The sequence below is a fragment of the Cygnus atratus genome, chromosome 1, assembly GCF_013377495.2.
Source record: "Cygnus atratus isolate AKBS03 ecotype Queensland, Australia chromosome 1, CAtr_DNAZoo_HiC_assembly, whole genome shotgun sequence".
NCBI lineage: Eukaryota > Metazoa > Chordata > Aves > Anseriformes > Anatidae > Cygnus > Cygnus atratus.
In genome coordinates this window covers 5,198,035-5,224,074 of record NC_066362.1, presented here as the reverse complement: position 1 = coordinate 5,224,074, position 26,040 = coordinate 5,198,035, and positions in this window count along the sequence as shown.

Below are 26,040 nucleotides of genomic sequence, written 5' to 3'. Positions count from 1 at the left end.
CATTTTAAAATGTGAGTAAAGATCCCACAGGGCATGCTTTCCACTTTCTTCAACATCAGTTGCCTCTGATCTTTTTTCTTCAGTTACCAAACTTAATAGCAACAGGGCAGCAGATGCCACCCTGTCAACAGGAGCTTTGAGAAAGCATAACATACATCACTGAAGTTACAAATGGCAAAATATGAAGCCATACACACACAAAAATATCCCAACAAACGTAAGGAAAGCAGAATTTTAAAATTCTAATTCAGCATAACATGGAGAATATGAAATGATAGTTTCATTTTATTTAATAGATCACAGTGTAGCTTTTCTGATTAGGAAGGAAGAATGCACAGTGTTTGCCATGACTGTAGCATATGAGATAACAACTCCATGTAAAGAAAGCATGGGGAAAATAGTATGTTTCAAGTACATAGATCTGTACCTCTACATTTCAAAAATATTAATTGCAATTTTTTTTAATGTTCAGTTATGTTATACGGCTATCAGTTTTTTATATTCTGTTAAAAAACACTCATAAACCATGGTTCTGTGCTATTGTTGAGATATTAGAGAGAGAGAATAAACTGAGAGATTGGTCTAGAAATCATACTTGAATTAATAACAGAACCTTCCTATCTGAAATCTTTATCCTGATTTTTTTTGTTGTTGTTGTTTCCCTCCAGTGAGGCTAAAAGGATTATCATAATTTCTGTTAAAATAAATAAACAAATAAATATTTATTATTATTATTATTTATTATTTTTTTAAATGCTGTTTTCTGCTATTTTACCTAGGAGAACCCGGCAAGCATTGAAAACTGATTCGGAAACTTATGCCATCTGACCTTATTTCATGTGTTCCCTCTTATGAGCTGGAACAAAGGAATGGGCTGGGTGGAATTAGAGTGGTTGTGTGTGTGCATGTGTGGTGCATGTGTGTCTGTGTGCATGTGTGTATAAAGAAGTGGTGATCAGACGTTGCTGATAAGAGAAGCCAGTGGTGCTTCTGGGTGATGTGTGTATTCAACTCCAGGCTGACTCCTCTTATGCTAATACAGCCAATTTCCTCTTTTATTTCATTTCTGGAGCCTGAATCTGTGATCTCTGATAAGGTTCCCAAGGATACCGCCTTCACTCACAAATGGGCAAGTAAAGGGGGGGCAGGTGACGGAGACGTGTAACTCGCAGAGAGCACTAGTGGATGAATAATTTAAAACTCTGCCCGGAGATTTGAGGCAAAACGGAGAGATAAGAGACACCACAGGGTCTTCTCTGTTTATTCAGAGCTTCATCTTCCAATGACAGGTGACCTCTGAGGTCAAGGGCATTATGGGAAATGGAGCCAACAGTGGGAAAAGGTACTACATCCCAGAAGGAAGTAATGATTCATTTTGTGTCAAATGAAAAATTGATCCTTTTTTTTTCCCACTTTGCAATTTTTCTCTCTCTCAGGTTTCACAGAGAAACTTTGGGCCCAATGCTGACACAAGTCTGAACTGCAAGAACGGATCACAAACAAAATGGCTAGTAGCAATGGGATTGCACCAGTGTGAAACTGGTGCAAGATAAGAATCAGGACCTTTGTTTAAGCAGCGTGCTGTCTGTGTCTGTACACAAGGAGTCTGCTTTGCTAGCAGTTTTATCAAATCAGATATGTATAAAGGCTATACCTCAAAAACATCACAGACTCAATCCACCTCAGGTAAATTGCTGTTTTTCACTGGAGCTGCCTTAATTTACACCCTCTCAGAATCTGCCCTCGTGTTTTTAAACAAAACACTCCCTCCTAACAGTTTTAAACCTTTATTTCATTTGTTGGCCTGAGAGTATTTACAATCATGGTGTTATTTGGTGTTTATAAAGAAGTCCAAACACCTAAATATTCTCAAGAAACACGCAGTCTTCCTTGGGTCTTATACAAAAAAGCAAGGCACATTTACAAGCTCTGACTCTCGTTGTTGTCACTTTGTTTTGGGAAATTCTGAACTCGATGTCTCTTCTACAGTTAGAAAAATCTGAAGCTGTTCACCCTGGTCATATTTATATTGTTAGCTTTAGGATCTTACAAATTCTGACAGTAAGAAATATCCCTAGAAGAGCTCTGCTCCACATTATCAAAACCTTCTGCTCGGTCATTCCTATTTGTTTCAATATAATGCAGCCATGACCTCTGTAGCTAAAAAAGGAGAAGTCAAACGTTTCTTAGTGCTGGTTTACATTTCCCTGCCTCTTAAACTGCTGTTTCTGCTTTTCTCTGTTTGAATGGTACCCATGTTTTCATTCCTGAGCAATCACATACCTTTTATCTTTTTAGATAAACATGAAAACATACCAAGGTCACTGCCCGGTGAGAAGTTAAGATTTTGCGTGACTGCCACCCAGTTGTACCATATATGCATTTCTCTTCCGATACTCCCCCCTCCCACTATGAACCAGTCCCATCTCAGAAATGTTTCTTGCAGGTTTCTGGAACCGTTTGGACAAGTTCTGAGGATGACTCACATCACACCTTGCTTACTAGTTAACCCAACCCAAGCATGGAGCAATGTGCTGGGCGGCAGCAACCTGCCTGGACTTCTGGCATGACTCATGCCCAGCCATCTTGCCCACTCCTTTTCATGTCCTTGTTTTCATACTCATACCCTGATGCTCTCATAAGCCTAAACCTGAACATCTCACCCACAAAAGCCACACCACTGCGAGGGCTTGAAGGAGTTAGCTGAACTGTATAACCCTGTTGCTCTTTAGGTTCACAACAGACATTTTTTGTGGGGGTCCTGCTTGTTTTCATCCAGTGGGGCCAGATATCTTCTGCCTCATTTGTACCAGTATGACTAGGTACAGTCCTCAGAGTTGGAGTTGATGTTGCACTAGGACAAGTGAGATGGGAATCAGCCCTCCTGGTCTCACAAGGGTGTTTCTCCGTAGCTATGAGCAATGGTGGTGGGTAAACAAAATATTCTCCTTCATGTTGTAAGTGAGAACAGGGAGGTGAGGGATGTAGATACTGACTTCATTTTAAATCATTGCACCCATTCAGTAATGGGTTTTTGCTCTGGAGGGCAGGATAACAACATTGATACTAAATGGTCAAATATTATAATGGCCCACTATGTGTACAATTTTCTGTCTCAAGACCAAAGTATATGTTTGCACATGTGCATACGTACACATTGGCAAAGTCTAGAGTATTTCAAGACATTATATCTAATTAAGGTAGAAATATATACATATCCACATTACATCTAAAGCAAGTTTGTCCTACTTCCAGTTCAGAGTCATAGCCTTGGAATTTGTGTTGGCCTTTACTGCTTAAACTGTATCTCTCAAAGGCAGAGTGTAGGTCTCACTTTTCTTTTGAGATGCAGCTATAGTTTACACTCCAAAAATCACTTCCTTTTTCATAGAATAAGAAAGTAAATAGAGAAAATCCACATGATGTGGAAGGCTCTTTCAGTTCCTTCTGCTCAAGAGGGTCCTAACCCACACATACAGACTATTTTGGATTGGATATATGTTTGGAAAAGAGTTCAAGATTTCCTTCAAATAAAAGAGGAAATGCATTATTTTTCCCATTAGTTATTTAATAAGAAAGGCATATATAGTTGCTGGAGCAGAACTCAGAAATTCATGCCACCTCCTCAAAGAATTATCGTAACTGCTCCATGTTTCCTCAATTATTTCCTGTACAGAGGAAACACTTCCGAAGGAGGAGGAATTGATGGAACCAGTACACTGGAGGTTAAATAGGGGTTTTTTTAATAGTTAAATAGTTAGAAGAATTATAAGAACAGTCTATTAAACTAAGTCAATTAATTCCTGGCATGAGTTCAATTTCTGAGATATGACAGCAGAATGATGATGCCACCATATTTCTTAAGCAATGTGATGGTCAGTGCCACATTTGTTGTTCTAATGATAACCAAAGAACATTGAAAGTACTGGATCCCCTGGAGCACAGAGAGGGGGAATGTTCAGATCACACATCCTAACAGGAACGAGGCATGAACCACCAAAGTGTTTAGCACTGACATGAACGAATACTTTCTTTGGAGAACAGGAAGCACCACTCTGGGTTTGGTGGGAAGCTAGGTACAAAAGTTAGTCTTTGATACACCATAATATTAATAGTTTATCAGCCTCCTTTTACTCTTTCTAGTTTAGGTGGTTAAATGCTCTCTTCAGTTTTGAAGCTGTGCCCTGCTAAACATTGAATCCCAGAGCAACAATTCTCCAGAATTAAAGGTATCCTGCATATGTTTTAGGCAGAGAAATACATCTGAAATATTGCATTCACAGTAAAATTCCTGGCAAATTTTTTGGGAAAAAAAAAAAAAAAAAAAAAGCTGCATTCATGATATTGCTCTTTCTTACCTGTTTACAAATTAAAAAGAAGAAAAAAAAGGGGGTGTGGGGGGGAAATAGTTATGTGGCAAATCTAACACCTTTTACACTGATCTAAACAGCTGTTTTCCAATGAGATGACCTCTGTCTCCCTTCACCCCACTCCAACGCTGATACTGATTGAATTAACTTATAGAAAAAAAATAAGAACATTATACTGTTTAGAATCTGTCATTTACAATTTCCTTCTTATCCACATGTTCTAAACTTTAGAAAAAATGTATTCAAATTCTGTTCTGAGTAATCGCCAATGAGGAAAAAAATGTTCCAGATGTTATTCAGTCGTGTTTGTTTTACCACACTGCAGTGAAGATTGTTATGGGACATCCATTGCTGAATGAAAGCATGGATCAACATGATAAAATGAAAAATGGAACCAAAATGAACACAGGCAGAGTCTGGGTAGAAGTTTTTTAATCTCTGGCTTATTTTTAAACATCACTGAATATCCCTTCTTCCAGATTATGGTTAGTACAGGAAATTAAAGTGTGAAGAGACTGGCTACAAGACTGGACCTGGTTCAATGAGGTGATTCATACTTCTGTAATAAGTGTTGATAGCTGAATCTTGGACCCGTTAAATTCAATGTCAGACTCAGTGATTTACTCAAGTGCTACAGTTTTCTGTCTCTAGGAATCATATTCTCCATTTTATAAAAATGGGAAGAGGAAGGACTGCAGACATTGTATAACAGAAATATGACTGTACATCAGCTTTTTTTATACAGCAGGTAGGAGTAGGGCTACTGAATCCCCCTGACATACCCCGTTTAGAAGACAGATTCAGCTTTTACTGCTGAACAGACCTTTCAGACATTTGAAATTGGTTCACCTAGCAGTGAGATGATTTCTAAAATGAAAGGCCCCAAATGGAGCATAAAAGTGAAAGAAAGGGTATGCCAAAAACTAAGAGTTCATTTTTATTCCACCTCCTGCAGAAAGAACAGTAGCGGGAAATAATGTTATATTCCTTCCTTTCATTTACATCAGTTTTACACTGACATAACACCATTCAGCTTGGTAGAGCTACTCCTGATTTATGATGAGGTAAATGAAAGCAGAGTCAGACCCCAAAGGAATATAATATAGACCACCTGTTTCGAAAGAACAACTGGGCTAAGAAATGACTTATATTCTGTACATATAAGAAGCATGTGAAAAGGGCATGGTGAGAGTAACAAAAGCCTTCAATTATCCAGGCCTAGACTGGATTACATTAAGTGGAGGAAATAAGGTTGGCAGTATGTTTGTGGATCTGGGACAGGATTGCTTCCTAATTCAATATGTGCCACGACCAACCAGGAAGGAAACTGTATTAAAGTTGTGATTAAGCACTGAAGGGGCATGATTGAGTACCTTCCCTCCCTTTCAGAGGTAGGAGAGAATCAAAGATCATAAGCTCAAAAGCTCAAGAGCCAACTAAGCAGAGAAGATGAAGGTAGGAAAAGTGACCCAGTTACTGAATTTTTGAGAGTTTAATGTAGGAAAACTTGCCGTATACTGGTATGTTAAACATATATATTTGGCTCCTGTTGTCAAAGAGTTTACATGCCTTGATACCACTAAAACCAAGACAACATAAATTCATAGACTGCAACAAAATCTCCAGTTAATTTACAATAAAAGTAAACTTCGTAAGGAAGGCTGCAAAACCAAATAAAATAAATGAAGTTTCATCTACACCTTACAGTTTTATAGGGATAGCTGTACTAAAACTTTCATTGTGTGGACACAACTTATACTGGCAAAATTTTATTTTTGCTGGAATGACTTATATTGGCTCAGAAAGTACAATGAGCTAGGAAAGCTAAAACATTATTTTGCTGGTTTAACATCTACCCTGGATCTGGGACTCACCTCACTTAACCTTATCTATCTAAGTGTCTAGTCCCAGCTAGTCATCCAGGCCACTTTATAGTCAACAGAGACAGACAGGAAGATAATTCTCACCTATACTAAATACCTATTTTATCACAGGTTCAGCTTCCTGTAGGGTTTCTTCATTGACCTCAAGAATACTGATGACCAAAATTAAGTGTGCTGGACACTACCACTAAGCTTTTCAGCTAACAACACTATGCAAGGCTTTTAAAGGTACCCAAATTACTTGTGAAGAAGCAGGTGCGACAACAAGAGATTAAGTCCTACAAGTAGTAGGATTACATCACTGTGGCTAGTTCCTGGGCTAGTTAACCTGTTGCTCTGGTGGTATTTCATGACAGTGTGGTTCCACTGCCTTGGGGTCCGGAGTTAGCCCCAGTGATAAGTGAGAAAACTCTGCACAACACTGCTTGTCATAGGCAGATCCTTCTGGCAGATAAACACCTAAGCAATGGCAATGGAAAACATATCTCTGAACAGCATGTAGTGAGGGTTTTTTTGTTGTTTGTTTTTTGTTTGTTTGTTTGTTTGTTTGTTTTGTAAGGATGTGTCTTAAATTGTTGATTGCATCCTTGTTCTTGCTAAAGATGGAACTCAGCTGTCCAGGAGAGCAGGTTCAAAGATCAGACATCCCTTTAGGAATTCATCCTACCACATGAGGTCAGAAGTAGCTAACACTATTGTTAGGGACACAAGGAAGATCTGCCAGAAGCCCTGTGCCTCCCACTCATCTCCTGCCTTCTTAACACTGCTTGGGTTGGTGGGAAACAGAAAAGAGACAGTAAAAACAAACAAAAAAAAACACCACCACCACTGAAAAAAAATAAATAAATAACTAAAATGGACTGGCATCAATTTGTGGTTTTGACAAGACTGCTCCATTTGGATAAATAAACAAGGAATATAGCCTTTTCAGTAGTTGTGTTTTACAAGTAACTGTATCCTAGCCAAATTTTAATTTGAAAAGCTTCCTAATTACTTTTCAAACTAGAATTTCAATAGGATAAAGTGACAAGGTTTCCAAAGGCACTTTGAGGATTTAGAAGCCCAGTTCCTTTTAATTTCAAGCCCAGGAGTAATGTACACCTTGTTCTCCAATATGTTTTTAAATCCTCTCCCAGTGTCCTCCCCTTCTTGTGTTATAATAAAGTCTGATCCAGTGTTTTATACCACCATTTTCCCTATCACAGTGGCTTCATTTCAGTGTATTTATCTCTATTTGTCCAAATTCTCTGAGATACACTGCTCATTACTGTTGTCACATTAGGTCTTCTTCACAATTGGGCTAGTGACTTGAAAAAAGTATTGTGGTGTTTAAGCTTCTCCTAAGGCAAATCAGCATAATTACTGTAGCTTTGCCTTCAAAATAAGGCAATGATTTCTGTCCCATTTGCAGCCCACACTCAAGGGCTTCTTTCCTTCTTTCCCTTCGGTTCCCAGATTTCTCAAAGTAAATAAAGTGGCAAAATGGGACTATGAAAGATGGAGGTGAGGGTGGGCTGGGGGTCATAAGTGGAGGAAGGACTATTAAAATGTCCAGGCACAGAAATGAGGAGTCATAAAAAAATAGCAAAGAAGGCCAAAATCAGTAGAGGGAATTGAAGAACTAAACTAAAGAAAGAAAAATAATACATAAAAGAAACAGATAATTTGAAAATAAGTCAGTAAGACTGTTAATAGATGAGTGTGGGAGAATCTGTGAAAAATGAGCTTGACTTTTGGCAAGAGTTTCAATTAATTCTCCCCAGCATAAAAAGATGTTAAAAAACAGATATCTGAGACTATCATACAGATCTTTAAAGAACAGCAGTAGTAGTCATTTGTCCCCTTACTAAGCACTTGTTGATCGAACATCTGGGTTCAGTACACAAGCAACTAGATGAAATGTGATAGCCTTTGTTTTAAAGGAAGTTGAATTGCATCATCCTACAGTCCTTTCTAACTCTAAAATCTTTGTTTCTATGAACCTGAGGTAGATACATTCTATGAACCTGTGGTAGATACATTCATTAAACATCAGTTTATTAACCTGTTTAAACATGACTGCATCTTGAACCTGGAAAATTGTATTGGCAGTAACAGATTTAAGTTAAGCAAGTGCTTGACCACCCTGTTGAATAAAAATGTAGATGACCTCTTTAACATCATACTTTAAAAAACTCAGGTGAGGTTAAAGACTTGTAAAGAAACATAGTTCCAGGCAGGAATTGCTGTGTACATTCAGACTTGGTGGTGTTTTACTTAGTCTCTAGTTGCAGGAAATGCTTTTGCTAGAATATATGTTATGTGTAACACAAAATATCAGTTAATAGAAGAAGCAGAATCACAGTCCATAATGCAGTATATGGACGTTCCTGTGCCTGCTGCTCTGTATTATCTTCCTCGTTGAGAATTCAAGAGGAAAAAAAAATATTTATACATAATGAAAAACAGATTTTTCATCCCTCTCTTTACTTATACCTAAAGAAACAAACATTCTTTACACCTTCTAGAAAACTGTCAGTGTGCCAACAAAATAAATGAGGTACCAACAAAAATAGCTCTCTATAAGTGCTTATGATAAAGACAGAAGAATGTTTGTTTCTGTTTTATAAATGAATGTGAGCACAGAGGAGTTACATTGCTTTTCTGAAAATATCATGACAGATCCAGAGTAAAAAGTAAAGCCTTGGACTCTTGATCTAGTCCCATGAAGTCCAGGCCACACTTCCAACCAACATATATGCACATGCATGCCTACATGTGTATAAATACTTCAAACAGTCATCTTTGAAGTATGCAAGAACATATCTGTGGGACTTTTCATATATCCCACCAGTAATTCCAAATGGGAATATAGCCAAACCAAAAATATGCATGTTCATTCCCATGTCTACTCACTTTTCATTATCCTCGTCTAGGTATCTTAATCAGAATGGCAAGAATTGCTGAAACCAATATGGAAAATGTATATCAGACCCTAAAAACCCTAAGACTGGCATACAAATCATAAGTTGGGCACACGCTTATATGCTTGTTTTTGTTTGATTTTACACACCGTTCTTCTTTAAAAGAATACCTTCCATCTGATTCAATCATACCTCTCTCACAAGGAACTGCTATTTTTTCCAACTTCATACGTGGAGTAGTTGATGGCTAGTATTGGATAATATTAGCTGTGATATATTTTTAAAATTGCTACCAGCACAAGTGTAAGAGATGTGATTTTTTTATTTATTTATTTTAATGAAAATTGAAATTGCCTCTTTCTTGTGCACATCTGCAAACTAGGCTCAAAAAGTAAAGAATTTGATAAGATTAACAAGATGGGAATAGAGCTGTGCTGAGGTCTATTCCTTTATTTGTCTGTGTGTTTATTTTCATCACAGTTACTGTGAATGGAGTTTCATGCCTCTATTTTCTTCTGAAAGGCAAAAAAAATTGATAATTTAAAAGTTTAAACAAAAATGTCTTCTATGCATAACAATACCTGGATATTCAAAGTGAAAATGACTAAATTACACTATTCTCAGTCCCCGCTGCTGTGAATCACAGGAAACTAATCATAGCTGCCTAAATAATCTAGGACCCAAATGATTCAAGTGAAGATGTGCTGTCCTTCACTTTAATGCAAACTCTTTGAAGAGATTTTATAAGACCTAAGGACCAAGACCAAAACTTCTTCATGATCTATTCTGGAAAATAAATAAATAACTGGCAGTAAACATCCCTGGCTCTTGCACCAATGTAGCACATACATAAACTACCCAAATATTTACAAAATTTCTTGCAAAATAACATGATTGTTCCCCCCACCCCGATAAAAAATTGACATTGATTTTATTATATTAATCTAATTTAAAACTGGTTGGCTAGTTGAACTAGGGCAGTGTTAGCAGACGTGACAATATAACATATTTGTATCCTCCTAATTACACATAGTCCTGTTTAAATTCCTCTAGGGAATTTTGGTAACATTATTAGTCATAAGGAGAAACTATCCCAGAGGTTATTCAAAACACTTGGTTCACCATGTTGCAGCTAGTATTGACCTGGTATTTTTAAAGTCTGTAGTGTATCAGCCAAATCTAGCTTTCTATCACTTGATCTTCAGAATACATCTAGGTTCTTTCTCGTATTCACTGTAGTTTCTTACATTTCTTTCATTTTCAATTGTGCAATATATGTGTAATTAACTTGTTGCATGTAATTCATTCTCAATCTCACCTTTTGCCCAGAGGGAAGCAAATGATTGCCATAGAACATTTTGTTTTGGTAGGGCCAGATGGATGCAAGCAACAGTTTTGTCAGGAAAATCAAGGTAAAATGCACCTGGTCTGAATGGAAAACAGAGTGATATTTGGGATAGTCTTTTCACCACCCCATGGTCTCTCACTTTTTTCAATAATAGTGTGTCTCCCATACAAACAAGTTTCTGTTATGGTTTCTGATATATTTTACCAGAGAACAAGTCTCACTGACCACTGCAAACATGGAAGAGGTAATATTGAACTCGGTGGTTCTCAGTTTTTCTCCAGTTCAGCAGAATGTCTTTATCATTTCCTTCAACGTTTAATATATATGATTTTTTTTTGAGATTAAGTGCTTTTTTTTTTTTTTTTTTTTTTTCTCAAGAACAACCATGAACATATCAACATATCAGGCTTGAATGCCCCAGTGGGTGGACTGGCGGTATACCAAAATCAAACCTCTGAAAACATGAATAATCGAGCATTAAATTGTTTTCAGAATGTTTGAAATACCATAGTTTATTGGTGTTTATAAAACCATCATAAAGGTCTCATGATATTTCTTCAACATCATGCTCATCCCGGTTATTTATTATATCCAGAATATAGGGTGTTTTTCTACCTGACATGGAATATATTGTCAAGCAGGATGTTGTCTCATCCCTCAGAGTGGGTGTGGAGGACTATCCTCCATGTTGAGCTCATACTCGCAGACCCAGAATTATGTTTAACTTTAGGAAGTTAGCTGGAGTGTGTCACACCTACAGTTGTAACACTAAATTCCCTTAATAGTCCTTAAAAATGGAAAGACAGTTTAAGAAGGTTGCCCAGATTTTAAAGAGACTAGGCTTTCCTCTGCAGGTGTTTTTTTTATTTTCTTATTTATTTATTTTTTCTCACAACACAGGTGATCTCAGACCATTATAAAGTTAGGAACTGATCAATCAGAAATGGTACCTGAACTCTCCTGTTTCCTATTATTATTGACATTTTGATGACTTTTCATACTTTTACATGCGGTAGACAAAACTCAGACATTCAAAGTACAAAATTAGGGGGTAAATTCTGCACCTAAACTACTGAAGAAGAATAATTTGAAAAAAAAAAATAAAAATATGGCAGCAGTACCGCTAAAATAAAATGAGCTTCCCAGTCCATATGGTAGCCGGGGTCAAATTCATGAGCAAAACAATTCCATTTTAACCGATCTGGATATTTCACAGCTGCTCTGTTACAAAGGAAATATAGTGCACCAGTGAATCTGATGCCAAGTGTAAATCTTATAAATGTGAAATAGCCCAGAGGGTCAAATTCATCCCCAACTGAGATGCATTAACCTTATTCACTGTCTTGTGCCTCTTGTCTTATAACTTAACAGTGGTCAGCTTTGTTTAGGATTCACTGGTATAATAATGATAGGAAAAAGGCATAAAATATGGTGGTCAGTCAGGCTCATATGACTAGATGTAAGCAAGACAGAAACAAAACCTTTAATGACTAAATGTTTTCTCCATGTAGCAGCCTGCAGCTCACAGTCTGACTAGGATCACTTACATGATGGGAAACACTTTGCAATCAGCTGTTATATCCAGCATCCTCCTGATCTAGTCATAACTTTTAATTAACACATGGTATGCTACTCCCCTTAACTGGATGTTTCCTACCCGTAAAACGGAAGGATTTTTTTTTCCTGTTTTTATTTATTTTTCTTGTCCAAAGTGGAGATTTGTTTAGTAATGAGAAAGGACTTGCATTCTTCATAAAAGCATCAAAATATATTAATTGTTTCACTCTCATGTGAGAAAAGGTAGGTGGAAGGGAGAAAGCTTTGCATGAAAATGATTAAATTATTTAAACTCATTATTGGTATTATCAAACTTTCTCCTTTTCTTCACTTGAAAGAAAAAATCAGATCATTTTTATATGCACTCAGATCATTTTAAATACATGTTTTTATTTTTCTAATAGCCTAAAGATAGAAGTAGGATTTCTTGCATGCTGTCACTGTCAGTGCATAAGAGGCACTTTAGGTTTCTACCCTAGAAGAGAGCAGAAGGAACTAGTTTGATTCCTATATCTTTGTTTTGCCAGAAGACATAAAGGTCAGAATCTTCTATCCAGCTCTGTGTAGATACCTAGCTGAAGTCCCAAGCAGTATTTTAGCTCTCTTAAACTCATGAAATGAAGTTTTTGTGCTGCGGAGGTCTTGTACCAGGGTGAGATGTGTTTTCTCTGATATGTTGCAAGAAGTAGGTTTTACATACATATGCAGTAGCATGTGGTACCACTGGATGGCAATGGTAACATTTGTCACTAACACTTTTAACTCTTCTCCAGTCACTGTGATCTTCCATGTAAAGAACTTCAGTATTTAGGACGTGGTTTTCTTCCAGAGGAGCTATTGAGAACTTTTCCATTGCTGTCTGCCAGAGCAAGATTAGACTTAATATCTTTTAAAGAATGGATAAGTACTGACCAGCTTTCTCTTATATTCATACTCTGTGCAGTAGAGGCTGGGAACCTCTTAATATGGATTGCAAGCTGCTGAGCCTTGGTAACTTGATCCTATATGTAAAGAAGCCATATATGTATGCCAGGTCCTGCCACTTATAACTCTTCTCCAGTCACTGTGATATTCTGTGCAAAGAACTCCAGCATTTAGGACCTGTCAACATCTTCCTGATTCTTAATCTTTTCTTGCTGTCTAAAAGTGTAAGCTGAGTGAAAATCACCAATTATACATCAATTGTGCATAAAGATCCTCTTCAGAGACATGAAGATTTTCAATGGTTCATTAATTTTTGTTCACATCTATGCAGAGTCAGGTAATGTGATAGCAAGCTTATGCTCTCAGTTTTGGGATCAAGTGCAAAAATAATGCCGCCATTAAGATTTAAAGGCCTGTAATTTATTAGGGTTTTGGCTTCATCCAGCTGGCTACATATCTGCAGTTTCCAAGTGTGGTGAGACAGGGCTGATTACTACTGTCGTGCACAATGTCACTGAGAGCTCAAGCAATATACACTACTGCAAGCTGCAGCATCCAACGTTTGCAGCTCGGATTGTCATTGATTATTTGCTACCAGTGTCTGAATCATGTTTACTCACAGAAGATGGTTAAGAACTTTATATTTATAAACCAGAAAACATGGTCTTATAAATCATTCAAAGTAAGAATCATTCAAACAGAATAGTTCAAATATGAACATTGTACATCTTATATTCTCATTGGTTCTGTTTTTTAGCTCTTTTCTTTTGTTATTAGTTAGGGAGAGTATCAACTATGAATTTCAATAAATCTATTGAAAACATCTCCACATCTAAAAACTGAATTTGTTGTATGTTTCCAAAGAGAGGGAAGATTTTTTTTTTTTTTTTCATTAAATGTTCCAGATAGCTATCATTTTATCAGCGCTATTGTCAATGCAGAGAGGTAGGCACTTCTCTGGTAGTGATTCACCTGACCTATTTTATGAACCACCCTTGAAGGACTGTACCTAGAAATATTTAGCTCCACTTACTGACTGTAAGATCAGTGTCTACAGTTAAGTGATGGGAATCCCATTATTCTTTGTTGCTTTTTGACTACAAGATGAGTACAGACTGCAGGAATGTTTCATAAGAAGTGCAATGGCTAGATATTGCTGATACTATGTTGGCATTAGAAGTTGCTTTGTCTTGTTACAGAAGAGATTGCATCCTCTATTTTTGTCTAGACAAGAAAGTTTTTTTTTTTTATTTTTTATGGGGCCAGGCTAAGACATTAATGCATCAAAATGTCTAATTTTCACGACAGAGCTCCACACTTGTCATTTATCTGTAGGATTATAGAGTCATTCATGTGGGAAGGGACCTCAGAAAAGCCATAGTACAGTCTTCTCTGAGCAGGGTCAGCACTGAGTTCAGAGTAGTCTGCTCTGCACTTTGCCCAGCCTGGTCTTGAAAACCTTCAAGGGTAGAGATTCCAAAATCCCCTAAATAATGTTTAATTGTCACCATAGCGAAGAAATGTTCCTTATATCCTTTTTCCTTATATCTCTATATCCTTTTTTAATTTATGAACTTTGTCTCTCATCCACCCACTATACTTTCCTGTAGAGATTCTGGCTCCCTCTTCTCAGTAACATCTGCTTTGATATTGAAAAGATGCTATCAGATCTCACCAAGCCATGCCCACTTCAGGCTGAGCAAGCCCAGCTCCTTCAGCCTGTCTTTACAGGGCAAGTGCACCATGCCCAACAATCCTGATCACCCTCTAATGAACTTTCTCCAATGTATCAATATCTTGCTTGTTCTGGAGGCTCAAAGCTGTACAAATTATTTTGGAAATAATTTTTAAGTGGGAGCTCATCTCTGTTTCAACAGGGCTGAGGCATGGAATTACCAGCAAGCCTTTATAATGATGGAGGGAAAAAGGTCAAGAAAGCTGATGTAATTTGCCATTGTTGCAAATGATCATAAACCTCCTGGTTTTAACTGTGTCCTTGAGGACATGTGCCCAGGCACCTGACCTTGCTCAGAGTTATGCCTCAAAGAAAATTCTAGAAAACTGTCCTGGAAACTGCAGATCAAATGTTTCACTACCATGGAAATGCGCTCATCTCTGGAGTGGAAAGGGGCACATAGAGCAAAATTGCATATTAATTTCACCTCACTCTCAGACAGAAAGTATAAAAGAATACAATTTGAAACTGTAAAAATGTAGATCTTCCACAAGTCGTTGGGGAATTCATGTCTTCTAACTTTAGGTGAATGCCTTGTAAACTTCTGCATGTGAACTAGTTATCTAAAATCCCCTAATTGTTAATGGGGAGATATATACCCTTCTCAGCACTGTTCATCTCATCCTGCAGCAGTTACTTAGAAGTTATGCAGTTAACTGTAGTTTATGAAAGCTTATATTTTTATTGTAAGGAAAACACTGGGTGTCTGATTCAGCTGTGTACCTCTAAAATCAAAAGTAAGGGTTTTTAGGGGCTTTTAACATTTACACAATTTAATATTAATTCAACTGCTTCCCAAAATGAGGAGCTGAAGGACAGGAAACAGAGAAACTGTGGAAACAGGATGAACATGAGAACTCAGAGGGAAAGAAAAGGAAAGGTGAGAAAACAGGAGGAAAATCTTGTTGATGGGAAGAATGAATGGGAAAAGTAGATGAGGAATGGACAAAAGCTGAATTCTAATTTTGCCAACTATATAATGTCAATACCACTGTCCTGTATTATTTTTAAGTAACATGAAGGTTTTTTTCTCTTTTTCTCTTTTTCTTTTTCTCTTTTTTTTCTCTTTTTCTCTCTTTCTCTCTTTCTCTTTTCTTTTCTTTTCTTTTCTTTTCTTTTCTTTTCTTTTCTTTTCTTTTCTTTTCTTTTCTTGTTTTCTTATTTTCCTTTTTCTTTTCTTTTCTTTTCTTTTCTTTTCTTTTCTTTTCTTTTCTTTTCTTTTCTTTTCTTTTCTTCTTTTCTTTCTTTTTTCTTTTCTTTTTTTCTTCTCTTCTCTTCTCTTCTCTTCTCTTCTCTTCTCTTCTCTTCTCTTCTCTTCTCTTCTCTTCTCTTCTCTTCTCTTCTCTTCTCTTCTCTTCTCTTCTCTTCTCTTCTCTTCTCTTCTCTTCTCTTCTCTTCTCTTTGAAATGAAATCTTCCTCCTTCCTCTAACCCCTTCCAGACACACATGCTTCCCTCCTCCCACACCCAGGATGCTTGACCTTTCACTAATATCAGCTATAAATTAGCTGACCTGGGGCAGAACTTTAATCATGACAGCAGACTGTAAGGAAATAGATTGCCATGCAGAATTGTGCAAGCTTGAATGTACCATTTTAGTTCACCCAAAAATGCTGAAAATGCAGCTTTATTTAAGGTAAATGTTGCTTGTAATGATGTGAGAAAGGAGCTGAAAAATTCTTTCCAATTAGAGGAAGCACCATCCCACAGACTTTATGAGCAGTTTTTTTCTCAGTCTCCAGCATCAGCGGAAAATGTACTTGTGACTTCAGTAGATTAGCCGCCTGGATGATGATTTTCAAGACTGGGTCTATTGGGTCTACAAGACTGTGTGCTTGCAGCCCAGAAGGCCAACTGGGCTGCATCAAGAGGAGTAGCCAGGAGGTTGAGGGAAGTGATTGTCCTCCTCTACTCTATCCTTGTGAGGCCACACTTGGAGTCCTAAGTCCAGGTCTGGGGTCATCAGCACAAGAGGGATGTGGATCTGTTAGAATGGGTCCAGAGGAGGGCCACAAAGATGATCAGAGGGCTGGAGCACCTCTACTATGAAGAACAGCTGAGAGAGCCGTGGCTATTTAGCCTGAGAAAGAGAAGGCTCTGGGGTGACCCCATTGCAGTTTTTCAATAACTAAAGAGGACTTGTAAAAAAGAGATGGAGAGCAACTTTTTACTTAAGCAGACGATGATAGGACAAGGCTTAATGGTCTTAATCTAGAGGAGGGGAGATTTAGATTAGGTGTTAGGAGGAAATTAGGAGGAAAAGCCTGGAACAGGCTGCCCAAGGGGGTTGTGGAGTCTCCTTCTCTGGAGACATTCAAAACCTGCCTGGACGTGCTCCTGTGTGACCTGATCAAGGTGTTCCTGCTCCGGCAGGGGAATTGGACTAGATGATCTAAAAGTCCATTCCAATCCCTAACATTCTGTGATTCTGCGAAATTCTTCACTCAGAGAGTGGTGAGGCACTGGAACAGGTTGCCCAGAGAGGCTGTGGATGCCCTGGCCCTAGAGGTGTTCAAGGCCAGGTTTGACAGGGCCCTGGGTAACCTGATGTAGTAGGCAGCATCCCTTCCCATGACAGGGGGATTGGAACTGGATGATCTTTAAGGTCCCTTCCAACACAAGCCATTCTATGATGACTTTATGATATTTCCTGTGAGGTAAGTATGATAATATAGGTCAGCTGCTCATCTGTTACGAGCTAGAACAAGGTCCATTCAGTGTTGTATTCATGCGTCTCCATCAGTAGCAAGCAACTGTGTAATTTTAACAGATTATATTCTATTTAGTTAAACTCTGGGTCTTTAATATTGCCATTGCTACGCAACAGCATGAAAAAAAAAAAGGGGGGGGGGGGGGGGAAGTACTTTCTCTTGTTGACGGTGAAATGATAGAACTACATTACAATGACCTCCTCGAGATGATTTAAGGAGAAAGATTTTAAAGGGTGATTTCCTCAGGCCTATGGTGTTTAATCCAGCGTAGTACCCATCAGAAAGCATACTATGTATACTTGATTAACAGGTTAACAGCATCTACCCAGCTAGTCTACAAGCCATTCTGGGTTCTACTAGTACTGTCTGAGAGAGGGCGGTACAGAGTCTAGATTACTGTGTAATCAACATGAAGGTCAGGCTGGGTTTGTTATCCCTTTGTTGCCCATTCACCAGTTCCAACCATCCATATTTATTCTCTGGATGCTGAATTGTGTACAACTGAGATCCTACAGAGATTAGTCAGACCTTCTTGGTACAGAAAATGTTGTCATCTTGGTTACCCCTTGAAGGAAAGATGGTCACTTATTTTTTTCATTTATCCCTGCTCATTTGTAACACTTAAAAAAATCTGACATGGGCTGGGATTCATATTTAGAGTGAAAGAGTGGATGAGGGATAAAAATTAGGTTAGTTTACTTTGAATAAAACTCAAGCTGAAGAAAACTAACGGAATACATTGTCTTCACTTCCACAGAGCTCATATGTGAGACAGAGATTTCATCAGATTTTGTTGACAGAGCTGATCTAATATAGTTGGGTTAAACATAGATTTATGGAATTAATCTCCAGAGTGAAAAAAATAAATAAAGCAACAACAACAACAACAACAAAAACACCTTACAGATCATTCCTTCTTGTTAACAGCTCCTGCTCATGATAATAAGGGATACTAGAAAATAGAAGGCATAAGAAAACAAGGCTAACACCTTAGCACTTTTTTTTTTTTTCCCTAAACTTTCCAAAGAAAACTCTAAACGGTCAACCAATTTCTAAGTTCAAAAGTTATCAGATTTCTTATTTCTGTTTATGGCTGTAACAATTCAAGTCTGCAGTAATTCTATTCAAGTCTCAGTACATAAATGAAGCCTATAAATAAGGCCTTAAAGAAAAATAATTCGTAGGTAACCAGAGTTACCCATAAACGAACAAGCAGCCTTTTGCATCAGGTTCATAAACTATTGCCATCTAAAGCAAAGGGCAAGACTTTCTAATTGCAGCTTATGTTCCAGCTACATGTGTGCTGTAGCTTAGACACAGCACATGCTGAATAATAAAGTATAGACATATTTTCTAGCCATCAAAGCAACCCCTAGGCCCTGTCCGGCAGACGTGACGTCAGACAACTTGTTGAACCAGTGCCACTGATGGCAGCCTGTGTGGTTATATATAATGTTTAAACTTCTTAAAGAAACAAAAACAAAACAAAACAAAACAAAACAAAAAAGATGCAGACTAAAATCTCTCACATGCCTTCAATTACATCGGCATTGACGACAGAAGTGCTCCTTATTCTCCGTGCTTCTGAGTGATGGTTTGAATTCAAATGGTGGAGTCTGCTCTTAACTTTGATGTTTCAAAAGCTTGAAGAGAAACTGTGCAATCAGAAAAAAAAAATCTAATTAAAAGAAAATGAGATCTGAAAAAAGTCATAGGAGTCAGGAGAGAGGGGGAGGGAGGTACGCATTAAAACCTTGCTTTTAACTCTAAGAGAAGTTCCCTTTTAGTGTAAAAATAAACAAACTAAAATACTTTGTTTTTATTTTTATTTTTTTTTTAATGACAGTGGAGCAAATTTTGTGCAACTACACAGAAAAATAGAAAAATTCCAATTTAGAATTCCATCTTGAAACGACACCATTCTAATTTCTCCAGGCCACGGTTTGTTAATATTCCACAAAGTCCCAGGATGCAACTATAAGACAGCATTCAAATCTATGAACATGAGGCAATCATGCTCAGCAGAGTATAACAATAATTATAATAGAGATTAAATAAAAATAATTAGAAAAAGTTCATCTAGTTTTGATGTATTAATTATTCTGACCCTGTTCTATTCAGAGTCTAATTATCTGGTTCAGTGAAAATGCCAAGATTTCTACGACTCATAAAAATTACATTCCAGTAATTATGTCAGCAAACTAAACAGTATTCATTTACCATGCCTTTTTATGCACACATTTGAATATGCTTTTTTAACTGTTTTTGCTCTTTGTTCCTATTCATGGGAAATAATACCTGTAGAGAAATTTGAAAGTCAGTAGCACTCTAAACGTAATGTGCAATTCTTGCTGATATTTTTCTTTTGTAAGGCTTCTGTAAGTCTCATATAACCTTTGTTTAAAAAACATGAATTAAAGTTCACTCTTCAGTTGTTTCAAAGAAGCATTTTGAAGTCTGTGCTGTATTGAGAGAGAGAGAGAGTTTAAAGTGGTGATACAAAGCAGAATTTCTTTTCAGAGAGGTTGCCCATAACAGAGACTACAAACCAGAGGTGAACAACCAAATGCAGGATATGGTTTGGCTGACTTGCCCCCACAATGACCATTGTACAATATGCATTTAGAGGGACAGATTCTCATACTAATGTGTCTCTTTCTTTGCCTCATGTGAAGGTAAATAAAACATTTATCACTGTTTTGTTTTCAGGAACACAGTGCCAGATAATATACATCATGGCTGCTAAACAGAATATGAAAAAATAAATAAATAAATCACAGTTAAGATATATAACTTATTTCAATGATACTGAAGTGAGACTAAGGTTCACACAGAAAGATCTTCATCGCACCATAGGGATGTTGGAGTCCAGTTGGTATTATCTAATTTTGAACAATCAAATTTTAACTACCACTGTAGCCTAGTCCCTGTACTTTTTAAACTGTCATCCTCTATCCATATGTCACCTCTTGAGAGGCCAGTAAAATCGTGTCTAGAATGAGAAGGATTTAAATGGATCACAGTACTTTAGTGTAGAAACTAGTATGGATACTGTGTGAATGGGAATAAAACAGAAACTAAAGCTTTCAGCAATAATGAAAAAGTTTCCTTATATAAAATTTATTTGCACCCAAAAAAACAGTCTAATGCTCAACAGGCCTGGCTGAGTCCCATATAAGGAAAACTAAATATCCCAAATTGAAATGTTGCAAGTGATCAGTTAATTTCAAAATGGATTCTTCAAATCATATTCTGTGATCAAAATTCTTTGGCTTCCAATTAAACTTGCTTCACCTGAACAGAATAAGATTAATATAGTCACACTTTTTTCTTTGTTTCTTTCTTTGATTTTTTTTTTTTAATTCAGGAAAAAAAAAAAAAAAAGTAATGGTAATCTGATATCCCTCAACGGTCCCCTCGAGTTTGCCCAAAATCCAAAATAAAATCACATTTATTTGGTGGATTAAAGATTCCATCTGCTGTTGCAAGCAATAGTTGTCATTTTGCAAAGGAACCCAGCAGGCCCAGGAGAAGCACAGGTCCCAAGTGTTTTCTCCACTTTTTCATGTGTGCAGTTACATAACTGTAATCCATACACCTTTTGTAAATGAAAATTCGTGTGTCTGCCTCTTAGTTATTGCTTTACTGTAGAAAAAAAAAAAAAAAAAAAAACTTTAGAAATGGGAAATGCATAAAATATGCTAAAATTTCCCAGTCCAGTTCACTAGTTCATCTGACACTCCTTAAATGAGTGGTTTTTAGGAGAATTCAGAGTTCAGAAGTTTTTTTTATGGCTTTCTTCATACCATAATTTACATTTCAAGTACACGGTTTTCTGCTTTTCAGTCTAACATTTTCCAGCTGGTACAAGTGAGTCCCAAATCTACTTTCTTAGATAACTACCACTGTGATATTTTCTGTTCTGCAAACAGTGACTTTTTCTCCTTACTTTCTGCTTTATTAGAGGTTGAAAGACGTTGTAACTTTGGCCAAACTTAATGAACCATGAGATAATATAAAATGTTACAAGTAAAAGATCTTAAATACACAGCTCCATTTCTGCAATAATTTAACACAAAAAAGACTAAAGGAAAATTGTTATATCTTGGAAGACAAGTGGTGCTGAGTGGTGCTATTGTCATTCATGTGAAAAAACTTTCTACTTTAATAAGATAAATTACTGATAATAATTATGAGATTAGGGTAAAGAAATGTACCTTTACACTCTAACTTCTAAAATTAAAATAGCACAGTAGAGTTTGGAAATAAAGACAAAAATGTCTTGACAGATTAAATATATTTTGCTTGATACTAGTAGAACAGAGGGGTTGACATTCAACTTCAACCTCAAGTACTACAAATGCTATTTGATGCGAGTTGCTTGGTGCTCCTGGATATTCCCCAAAGATCATGATATTTTTCTATATTGAAAAAGTGAGATGAGTAGAAAAAAATTTTACACATTTGATTTATTCTGGCTTTTCTCATATAGTGTCGAAGCAAGAAGGAAAAAATACAGACCTTTATAATTTCTTTTTTCAAAAGGCAAAAGGCAAAAAGAGAGGGAGAGAGAAGGAGAGGAGAGAGAAGGGAGGAGAGAGGAAAAGGAAAGGGAGGGAAAGAAAAAGATTCATATCGTTATTATCTCCTTTACTGGTTATTTTTTCTAACACAAATGTATTCAAAAATCCGCCAAAATTTTCCCATGCTTCACTGGAATATTTGTTGTTTAAACAAACAAACAAAAAATGGAATGCCATACAAAGCCATATTTTGTCAAAATCAGAAATATATCTAATGGGAAAGGAATAAAAATAATGATTCTTTATTATTCCATAGAAAAGTTGGGCTAGCATGGAAATTTTCTGAACAAAAAATGATCAAAATAGCAAACCAAGGTGTCTCTCTCTCTCTCTCTCCCTCTCTCCCTCTCCCTCTCTCTCTCCCTCTCTCTCTCTCTCTCTCTCTCTCTCTCTCTGTCATTTAGCTGGGAAGGCTAAGATCATCTAGCAGTACCTATGTCAGACCACAGTATTTTGATTTACTGTCGAGATGTCAACTTAAATTATTTCTATGGATAGTTCCCTTATGAGAGGAAAATTATCTCCATCAAAAAATGTATCAGATGGGTGGGCTGCAGCTATCAATTACCCTCTGAGTACAAGCTTTAGCTAAATCTTGTTTGCTGCTTATTCCCTCATGGGCCAGAGGTTAACCTGCTAAGTTGAGAACTGATCCCAAAGTAGACATTAATGTCTTAATGCATTTAGTGGCTGTGGATCTTTTTGGCGGCAGTCCCCTGGGATTGTATTGTTTCTCATACTTGACTAGGTCACCAATTGCAGAGGGCACCTGGAATGCTTGAATAAATATAGCTCAGTTTACCTTCTTCCCCCAGTTATTATTTCAAAGCTGTATGTCTTTCTACTGTTAGGGAGGTTCATGTGTCATGAAATATTTTCAAGGAACCAATAAGAATAATACAATTGGTCTTTGAAGTGGTATGGCACGCCTGTAGTTGTGTTGTTTCAGGAATGGTTATTGTAGCTTTGCAGGACTGTGATTTTATGAAGGGAAATGATCTGGGTGTCACCTTTCCCTGCATCACACTTCAGTAGTGCCAATGAGCTGAAAAGCTAAGAGTGCTCACCATGGGTCAAACTCTGAGGTCTGGCTCTGGTTTTACCAGCAAAGACTCTCAATTAGCATTTTTTTCTCTGGCATTTGCATTTAAGTTTTCTAGTAGGTAAGGATAAATTTGAGGATTAAATCATCACAAAATAGGTGACATTGCATAGATGCTTAGCATATTTTAAAAGTCTTATAGTACTTTTCCAGCCACTCGAGTTAGTCTGAGAATCGTGAGCTCTCTGAGCTGGTAAAGTATTTTTGCTATAAAATTCCTTGTACAGGGATTTGGGGAGTATTTTGTTGCTGTATGATGTCAGATCTTTATCCCTGTCCAGACATAACCTTGGGCAGACAGACCCACAGATACTCTATGGATACTATGGCTCATATCTGCTAGTATGGCTTTGCCTCTTCTGGTGTGTAGAGAGCATTGAGTGATTGTCTTTCACACCCAGTAACTCTTCTGCCAGCCTAATTCTGGTATTTCTAGCTGAAATGCATTGTTTTCTGAGGCAACTAGAACAAACAAGGGGGAAAGGTTTGCAAACTTTGTGCCAGAATTTCTAGGCCCACTGGAAAGTAAAAAATAATAATAATAAAAAATAATAATAATTAAAAAAAAAAGGAATTACATCTACAGGTATTTTTTATCAATTCCAGTGGCTGATGTTGAAATAAAATTACAGTAAAAATAATCAGACTTGAAGAGAAACAGCAGTTGTATGGAATAAATAAGTGGGAGACAGTGTTTGCAAAAGCTCTGTAATGAGGGGCTGCTCTTCCAAAGCACCGTGTTATCTTTCTGCAAAGTCCCAAGCTTCTGAGTTAAAAGGACTCAGCTGCTCATAGGTGATATCAACCTTTAGCTGGATCAGTCCCAAAATGAGCCACCCAAGGATCAGACCACACTGTTTGCAGCCAGGACTGTGCATGCATAGGCAATTACTCTGGGAGAAAGTGATGAGAGAAAATGTAATGTAAACTCTGCACTCAGCCAATAAATCTTACAGTAGCCTAATTTTTCTAGGACTGATGCCTCGAGCAATACCTGTGTGGGCCGGAAAGGAAGGAAGAAAAAAAAGTCTTGAAGTTTCTAAAATTCCCTTATCCTGTTTATCAGAAGACTGCTGCTTCTCTTAAATTGTGACCTTTCCCTTGGGGATTTCAGTCTTCAGATGAGGCTTCAAAGCCTTTGGGATACTGAAGGAGACGTCCTTGTCCAAGAGTGGGCCAGAAACACATATTGTGCCCAACTGCTACTAATTTAATAGTCTAACCTCTGAGTCAGCAGCTGCTGCCTGTTTTCATTCAACTTTTGTAACTTTGACCAGCTGACCAAGGTTGAGAAGTAAAATCATTCTTTTTTTTTGGGGTCATATTGTCCACTTTCTGCTCAAGTATTGCATATTCAACGTTTTGAACAAGTAGTCAGCTCAGCTGCAATCTGCTTATGATCATTACGCACACAAGAAAAATAAAGCTCATTGCAGTCTTTGAGCTTACGATCCCTTTGCCTACATTGGGGAGAAATATATGAGATGACTTCACCTACCTCAGTCCATGAGGAACTCATTGTGTTTTGAAAGTACTCATCAGGGGGAGTAAAATCTGGAAAGGTGAAGAAATCATAATAATCCTGAAGGACTGAGGTTGTTTCTGCTTTGCAGAGGAAAAAAATGAACAGCTATTTGCTTTGTCTGAATTTCCCCACAGGATTTTTTTTTTTTCTCCCTGGCCCCACTTTCTCAATTTTTTTCTTTAAACAAAACAAGAAGTCTTCAGTTAATGACTTTGCTGGCATCTGGTTTCAGTCACTTAAAGAAAAATTTCAATAGCCATTTTGAGAAAACATTTGATGAAAGATTCTGCTAAATGGAATTCAAAATACCTTTTGCTTTTGTTAGATTTTATTTATTTATTTATTTATCTTTTCCTGGAAGAAGTTGGGTTTTTGTGGTTTGTTTGTTTGTTTGTTTGTTTCAACTAAAATTATATTTTAGAGGAGAAAAATATCAATCGGCTAATAAATCACCCAAATTTTTTTCAGCTATAATTTCCAATAAGAAGGCAAGAAATCCCTTGCAGTATTTAGTAGAACATAAACATACAATTATTTCTTTTAATAAACAAAGTACTTAATACTCAATTCATATTATATCTGCACCATATTTTTTTCCTACTGAAATACAAAGTTGAATCAGAAAAGCTTCCTTTCCTGTACTAAGCCAAACTGCTTTGTTGCTGTCTTTCAGTTAGTACAGCTCAAAACTACATAGGGGTAGAGATACCATAGGTCAAATAATGTATCGTTACTTGTTGTACTGTGGTAACCAACTGTGAGTCTGGGCCCAAACTTGCATAAATTAACTGCATTAAATTCATATGTTTAATTAATGAAACTGTGCCTATATGGACAGCTATTGTGGTTTAAAAACTACTAACCTGTGAATACTTAAACCTGATTTACTGTTAGTTTACATCAGAATAAGCATGATTTTAACCATATTATGTTTATTGGGGTGGAGGAAGGGGGGGGGGGTTGGAAGTAGGGGTTAGGAAATAAAGTAAATCCAAATTTTTAATCAGCTCTAATTTTCATCCAGGAAGGTGGGAATTGTTTTCATCTTCCATTGGAGTTGTTGTGGCATTATTGTGAATTACTCTGAACTATCATAAATTACCTCAACTATTCTGTGGGACACTTAGTTGCTCCATTTTTTATTTATTTATTTTTTTAATCTATATTGAGTCTTTTCTGGTAAAAAGGTACATCAGTTGGCAGACCTTAAATAAACATTCTTGGAAAATAAAGGACTTGAGGTGCTTTTTCAATCACCTTGTTAGCAGTGACATCCTAGAAACAATTGAGCTTTTTCACACACACACACACACACACACGTAAAAATAGAAATAAAGTAAGGTATTTCTGTTAGTGGTTGTTGTGTCACAGGCTGGTCCTAACTTTCTTGTTCACATTTT